Source organism: Haliotis rubra, unplaced genomic scaffold (assembly GCF_003918875.1).
Source record: "Haliotis rubra isolate DU_JTF1 unplaced genomic scaffold, ASM391887v1 Scf408, whole genome shotgun sequence".
Classification (NCBI taxonomy): domain Eukaryota; kingdom Metazoa; phylum Mollusca; class Gastropoda; order Lepetellida; family Haliotidae; genus Haliotis; species Haliotis rubra.
The window spans coordinates 4,029-12,205 of NW_025767089.1; the positions used below are offsets into that span (position 1 = coordinate 4,029).

At 39.2% G+C, this 8,177-nt stretch overlaps 1 long non-coding RNA gene across 1 annotated transcript; it reads left to right on the forward strand.

The window, feature by feature from the left end:
* Positions 1-348: 348 nt before the first annotated feature.
* Positions 349-7,125, forward strand: LOC124287914. Its single transcript, XR_006901339.1, has 3 exons — positions 349-455; positions 828-829; positions 7,115-7,125. It is a non-coding gene; the product is annotated as an uncharacterized LOC124287914 (long non-coding RNA).
* Positions 7,126-8,177: the final 1,052 nt, after the last annotated feature.

The window sequence follows — 8,177 nt, forward strand, 5'->3', positions numbered from 1 at the left end:
CAGTACTTTAACAACTACTGAACTCACTGCCTTATTTATGCAAATAGGAGTGATTTTGGAAGACCTTCAATAACATCCAAATAGAAATTCAGCAATCCAGCTTGTATCAATATTTTCAGCAGAGGGAAAAAGTATTCTGCAAGAGACCGTTCTCAACTCTCTGAGAGAAGATCTTCGATGATAAAGGCAGTTGATGTTCCAGCTGGTGACATTGGTGCAGTTGAGGTAACATACCACCGCACACTTTTCGCATGGAGTGTTTTTGCATGAGCATGAAAGGACAGCAAGGACAAACTCTGAGGATTCAGCAAGAAACATTAAGAACACAGCCTTCAGTTCTTGGTGAGCTGCTGCCAGAAAGTATGCAGAATGGAAAGCTGTACACTCTACAGTAGCTGTTGGATCTGTATGCTGCTGATCTGCTTACTGGGATCTCACCCTACAGTCTGAAGCATGTTAAACGCCGCCTCGCTTCAAAGTATTTTTGGATCAAGGATCACTATTGCAGAAGTAGAGGGGGAGACCAAGTGTTGTGACCTTGACAGGACATGAATCGCTGAATCCTGCAAGTTGATAATACAGCCCATGAAAATCTCAAACAGCTTCATGTGCAACTGTTTGAGACTGAAAGATCAGAAGAAATCACCATCAAGGACAAGTGGCTGTGGCTGATGTTCATGTGAGCAATGTCTAATCAGGCAGGCAAAATTCAAAAAGGAGACTTAATCAACATCACCCACAAGGATTCAGCATGAACCAAATAACAGCTCTCTGCACAAATATGACAGGGATGACATTTGGAAAGGTGTTGAAGAAGGCATCACAAGTAGTCACATTTGATTTACCACCATGAACAAGTGTGTCCGCCTATCAGACGGGGCACAGCCGAGGATGTCATCAATGGAGCTGTGTCAGCGATTACTATCAATAACTCTTGAGTGGTCCTCCATCTCCAGATGTCTTCTCATTTGAACTTGCAACAGTGTCACCAGCTTTCTTCCATGATGATGGATCCATGAGAAAATGCCCAAGTCTGTCCTGGCCAGATATCTGCTTTCACATTACCGGTACCACAAAGATGAAGAACACAGACAACACCAGGCGTAGTCGTTGAATGTGCACTTCTCCAGCATATACCATGGCAAGTATTGGTACCATTGCTGACATATGCAAGATCAATGTTGATAGTGTCATGCACAGAACAACACAGAAGTGGATGACACAGATGGAAGCGGATGACACAGATGTCTTGGTGGCATAACTGAGTTTTATCACAGCAAACATGCAGCAATCTATTCCATGAAGTCCCACAGTAACAACTTATATCTATAAAAAGTTGGTTTGCAAATGGGCGAGCGATCTAAGACGCCAGGCTAGTGATCCAGCGAGCTTAAGGTCTACCGGGATCGAGCCCACCTGGAGTCAACTTTGTGTACAGACTCTTTCAGTGTTGTCATTAACCCCCTAGTGTACAGTACACAACCCTGTACACTTAAAAGAACCCACGAATCTGTTGGTATATGACCAGATTGTGTCCGCATGAATACGTGCAAACACCAAGTTGCGGGTACAGCAACATGCACTAAACTTGGACAACGTACTGTGACTATGTGTCCCAGTCCACCCAGCTGTGAATGGGTTTCTCGTAAGGATGAGAAAGCCACATTAACTTTGTGCGCCTAAATGGCTGCAAGAGTTGTATGGTCCTCAGGGAGCTGAGGTTGAAAAATATGATGTGCCGTTGAGATTGACATCCTATGATCGAGGGAAAAACAACGCGCATTGCTGAGCTAAGCTGGATATTGGCGCTACATAATGATAATAATAATAAATAAAATAAAAATAAGTTTGTGTGTATTTCTGTCTCAAGGACATTAGTTGTGCTTGCTCACTTGTATAGATTTTGCCTTGCTGCTTTGTTATTTCAACCTTGTATATCTTCAATTGCTGGTATTTATGTTCTGATGACTTCTGTTGGGGTAATAATCGCGGCCAACTCAGACCACAAGACAACTGGCAGTTACCGTTACCGTTCTAATAAAGATTTTTCTGATCCATAATGTGCACCTGTGTTTTATTTCATAACAATCACTGTTGGTATCAACAACGAGACGGTAATTTTACTCAAAATGTTAAAAAAGAATGTTTCTATTAGCTGCAGTGAAATCGTGCGTCCCTCAGATATTTATAACTTCGGCCTGCATTATTCACAGCAATCACTATCATATTCTGTCCATTCACGCCTCGAAATAATGGTGTAACTGACAGAAAATGGATACGTATACATATGTCATAATTAATGGAGCTTGGCGATCACATGTGGAATGATACTGTCCAAAAATATTCAGTGTATTATGAGATTGCCAACAGCATCAGTCAGGTACAACAATGTATTTGATAGACAGGATTAACCAGAAGCAAACTGATGTCAAGAAAGGCAAACAGTTTTTGCATCTCGCTCCATTTCCTTCACACAGAGTTTTCTGTTTTTCTTCATTCAAACATTGCAAAAGATTGATGTCAGTGAATGTTTCTTATTGAAATGAGGGCAATGTAGAGAGCAAGTTAATGAAATATAACAAAATTATTGAACCATAAACCTTGAGATTCGACCTCATGACTGGTAGTGAGTCAATAAAGCTGACCTTCTTGATTGTGATATGGCGGCCATCTTGAATTAAAATGGCGGCCATTTTAAAAATCAAGATGGCCGACATCGATAGAAATAATTAAAATATTGTACGTTTTGTTGAAAGTAGGCTTGTTTGCATAAATGAAAAATACTACCAGTATGAAGATAAACCCAAACTTTGTTATGAACTATGTAGCCGTGACAAGGCGCATTCATGCTGAAATGTGGGTGACGGGACAGACCCCAGATTTTAACACCATGCACAAAAATATATTTCCCCAACCTTGATTTTCTTTGGGTGTTTTATGGTGACCAATAACACCCTTCTGGTCAGGTTAAACACAAATTTGGCCTGTTATCAGAAATGTCTAGGTTCAGTGCAATTTCTACTGGCCTATAACAGGCAATTCCAAGTCCGAGTGGGTTCAACCCTGTCTGACCATTATAATCAGGATCAGGGAGTCCCGCAAGGCAGTATTTTGTCTGTAACACTGTTTAGCATCAAGATTAACAGTTTATCAAAGGTTTTAAACGATTCAATTGATGGATCACTTTTTGTGGATGATTTTAATATTTCTTGTCGCGGTAAGAATATGCATACTATTGAACGGCAAATGCAGCTGTGTTTAAATAAAATACATAAATGGTGTCTTGAAAACGGTTTTAAATTTTCTAAATCCAAAACTAATTGTATACATTTTTGTAGAAAATATAAACCGCATAAAGACCCGGAAATGTTTCTCAATGGCACTCCCATCAAAGTTGTAAAGGAGGCCAAGTTCTTGGGTTTAATTTTTGACTCGCATCTAACTTTTTCTTCCCATATCAAGTCACTAAAACTAAATGCTTGAAGGGCACTTGACTTGTTGAAAGTCGTTTCCACACTCTAAGTGGGGAGGGATCAGAAGCTACCCTCCTACAATTATATCGATCATTGATCCGTTCCTAAACTTGATTATGGCTCCATCGTTTATGGTGGAGCCTGCACCAATAATCTAAAACTTTTAGATTCTGTCCACCACCAAGGTCTAAGACTATGTCTTGGTTCCTTTAGAACATCACCTGTTGACAGCCTTTACGTCGAGGCTGATGAGCCATCTCTTACACAACGCCGTATCAAATTAACTTTTACAGTATATTACAAAACTTTATTCCAATGAGTCCAACCCTGCATATAACTGTGTCTTTACTCCACTATATGAAGATCTGTATAACAAGAAGCCTTCTCTTGTTTCCGCCTCTTGGTATAAGAGTGAAACCTTTTCTTTCTGCTGCTGGCATTGAGGCTAGAACATATAGCTCCTTCCCGTTTTCTTTCTTCTCCGCCTTGGCAATTGGTTCGACCACAGAGTTGACCTGGCATTTAACTACATTTAAAAATCAGAAACAAATGAATTACAGTATAAACAAGAATTTAGTCAATTAAGAAATAAATATACTACATACAAGTCCTTATTTACAGATGGGTCCAAGGATGGTGGCGCAGTGGCATGTGCCACTGTCGTTGGATCCAGAACAATATCTTCTAGAATACCAGATAACAGCTCTATATTTACAGCAGAAGCAAAACGCCATCTTAACAGCTCTTAAATATATTAATAAACACCGTAAATATAAACAATATATCATATTTTCCGATTCTCTTTCGTGTCTTCAGGCTATTAAAATCTTTCTTGCAAACATCCACTTTTGTTAGAAATTATTGAGTTGTACAATGAACTTTGCTACTGGCCAATGCGACATCGTCTTTTGTTGGTTGCCCAGCCCGTTGGCATTTCTGGGAACACGATGGCTGATATTGCTGCTAAAGGCGGCCCTCAACAAATCTGTGACACCACTTCTGATCCCATACTCTGATTATAAAGCCAACATTAGAACATACATCCGCGATCTAATGCAAAGAAGTGGGACACCCAAGTAGGTATTAATAAATTACATGCAATAAAACCCTACATTGGTTACACCTACTTGGGTTGTCAGTCCAGATTTGAGGAGGTCATTATGCGACGATGTCGCATTAGCCATACCAGGATATACTCATGAATATTTATTGAAAGGCGAAGATCCTCCGTTTTGTATCCCTTGTGATGAAAGGATCACAGTCAAGCATGTCTTGCTTGACTGCATTGAATATTCCATCACAAAGGGATATCTATTTCACATCAAAACACTGAAGGATCTTTTTTAATAATGTCAGTTCTCATTTAATTCTTGCATTTTTAAAAATTAGATTTGTTGACTGATTTGTAAATAGTTAAATATTTTATTATTGGTAGTTTATATTTAGTAACTGAGATTGTTAGTGGCTGTACCCTCAAAGAGGTTGACGTAGCGTAAAATTATTGTCCTCCTGAGGGGGTATGTAAGTCCCAAAACTTTCAATGTCAATTTAAGTGTACCAGGTTTTTAATCGTAGAATAAGTGTGTTTTAATTTATGGCTAGATTTCTCTTCTGTCGCCAATGGCTGAAGGGATGGTGTAAATCCAACTAGGGTCCATGCAGGTAGCAAAAGTAATGTAAGTCCCCATGGTTCCTAGTATGGTGATCTACCTTCAGTTGTTGGCGATCTATAGCCCGTTTTTAGATTGTATTGTCTTCATAAATAAAATAGTTTTACATGTTCATGCTAGTTTTAGACTCCATCTGTGATACTCTAGTTATTTTACAGTCCTTCGCTGACTGATTCTTTAGCAACTTTAATTTATTATTTATATAAAACATCTCTCGTCACTATATGGCTGAAATATTGCCGATGTGACGTTAAATATTAACTCACTCACTCACTCCTTCACTTTGTCAAGTAACTCAGAGATGTATGTGATTTTAGACTAATCCCCCCCTTGTCAGGACACCCCATTATGAGAGTAGGGGTGCATTGTCTGACCCTAATTAACCTCTGATGTTTTTGTGGGCCAATTGGGATGTGGGCAATTAGGGATGTGGGCGAATAGAGACTAAGCCCTTCACACATAGAAAGTTTCACGATTTAACATGAGCCGAGGAAGGTCTGATAATAATTTCCTTTAGATTGATTACTGGTTTGTTTATGAATTTTGTGAAGTAAATAAAATATTTGGTTGCACATAACAAACAGTTGATATGATGCAGCTGTATAGTAAGACCAATAGAGACACAGGTGTATTGCAGGTGTTACTTTTTCTTAATTTAAAATTACAAGTAAGACCAATAGTGGCACAGGTGTATTGCAGGTGTCACTCTTTCTTAATTTAAAATTACAAGTAAGACCAATAGTGGCACAAGTGTTTTGCTCATTTAATACAAACAAATGCCCATAACAAACACAATTTACTTCAGCATTCATCGGGGCGGTGGGGTAGCCTAGTGGTTAAAGTGTTCGCTCGTCACGTCGAAGCTCCGGGCTCGATACCCCGATTGGGTACAATATGTGAAGTCCATTTCGGGTGTCCCCCGCCGTAACAGTGCTAAAATATTGCTAAAAGCGGCGTAAAACCAAGCTCACTCACTCACTCACAGTGTTGAAATAGTTCCGGAGTACATATGACATCATCAGTCAAGTTGCCCCATTATGTCCAGTGAATGTATAATCACCCACACCCTGATCACCCTCACATCTTCCATTCATTATATCAATGTATAAAACTGCCCAACACCACAACAGATTCTACGCATTAGGTAAAATTTTATAAGTACAAGAATGCCTCCGGACAGTCTACCGGCTTCAAATATTTTCTCAGCATCCTTCATATAAATTACATAGTCAGCCAAAACAGATCTCAGATCAAAACCGTTTATCCATGTTTCAGTCAACTCGATGATTTCAAGTGATTTTGGAAACAATTATTCTTACCAATTTACTGATCAGATCACTTGAATGTCAAGGCCATCTATGGCCGACAAATGAGTATGATTGCTTATTGTTTTGGAGAAAATGCCTGCTTACTGTCGAGAAAATGATTTGTAGATGTTGCAGTAAGTTTTTAGACCCGTGGAATACCGCTGCCGATCGAATCTAGTCCTACATAGGTGCTGTCAACGTGGCTGGAATTTTAATAAACGAATTTAATAGGTGAGTTTTCGCTGTCTTGGCTGATCCATGATTTTGGCTTGGAATTGCGGAGGTAGCTGTTTTCGGTGAGTCGTGGCGTATAACGTTTGAAATAATGATCCGATTGTGATCATGTATAGCTCATTTTGTATCGAAATCATCTCGCTTTCGATCCGTAGGCCTCGACGGGGCCTTAAAAATAGTTTACGTGGTGAAATCTAACTTTGATTGAGGAGGGGGTGGTTCCGTCGTTACATCCCTTTCCTTTTATATAGTACTAGGGAAGGGTCTATATACCTATATGTCTTTCTAACGCTGTTTCTAAGCGTGACACACCCCTGTGGTCAAGTACTAGCAGCAAAGCGGTTAACACCTCCATTAATAAAGCCGGTCGGACTTTTATTACTAAACATGCACAGCAGAATATGTTAAACCACACGTGGCACCCGTGAAGAGCCACCTCCTCGTGGTTGGTGCTGGTATTTCCTAGTCTGAACATGTAGATAGATTTGGTGACATTAAACTTTACGCATTGTAAACTGGTGCTATATGGATTTCATTACTGGCGCATGCATTCATGACCAACTCGTGTTATTCCGGGACAAGCCAAATAGCGACACGTGCCCCTCTGGAAGGATTTCATATTGGCGTATAAACATGAGAACTACTTCCTACAAGAACGATAACTCAATTCCAAAAGTTACAGAAGCACTCGAAAATAAAATAATTTAACCTGTTAAAAAAATATATAATAATAATGATAATGATTTGTTGAATACACGTTCTTATGTAATTATTACCAGCTGTTCACTTTGTATCCCAAATACTGTTTACAAATCGTATATGGTTTTTCGTACATTTTGTTTCAGCTGTAATAAGAGAAAATACATGCACAAAAATTACTTTAATATATATCTCGAAGTGGAGAATTTGTGGAGAGTCCTATCTTGAATTAGAGTACGCGGTGACTACCAGTAGTCTGAACTTACATGTAACCTTGCTGCCATACCCCAGGTGGAATTTATTATGAATACGCTGACAAAATATGAAGGACCCAAGAAACGTCATCCTAAAGCATGCCCAGTGAAGTGAAATGTAAGCACAGTGACTAAGTTTAAAATTGTTTCGTTGTATAAAAAGATATTGTTTTGCGACGCATGGCTATTTGTAATTACATTAACTAAATATGTCGGAAGCGCACGTAGAAAAACATGGCCGCAAACGGACCGAGAAAACACTCAATTTGAGAGCCGTTATGTAAACAAACGCACGTGCGTGTATTTGAATCTCTCATCGTCCCTGGCATTATCTTTGTTGAAAACATCACATGAGGCAACACAATTCTAGGTTCTTTGTTCTTTCAATATGGCGATAGATATTTTTCATGATTTTCTAAACAATGGCATGGTGCCATAAACGATTTAAGTACTCGGGATTATTTTTATCAAAGCACCGCAACCATTACGCGCGTTCTGATAGATTTGTCGTATTTTTGCACTAAATATTATCTGAATCCA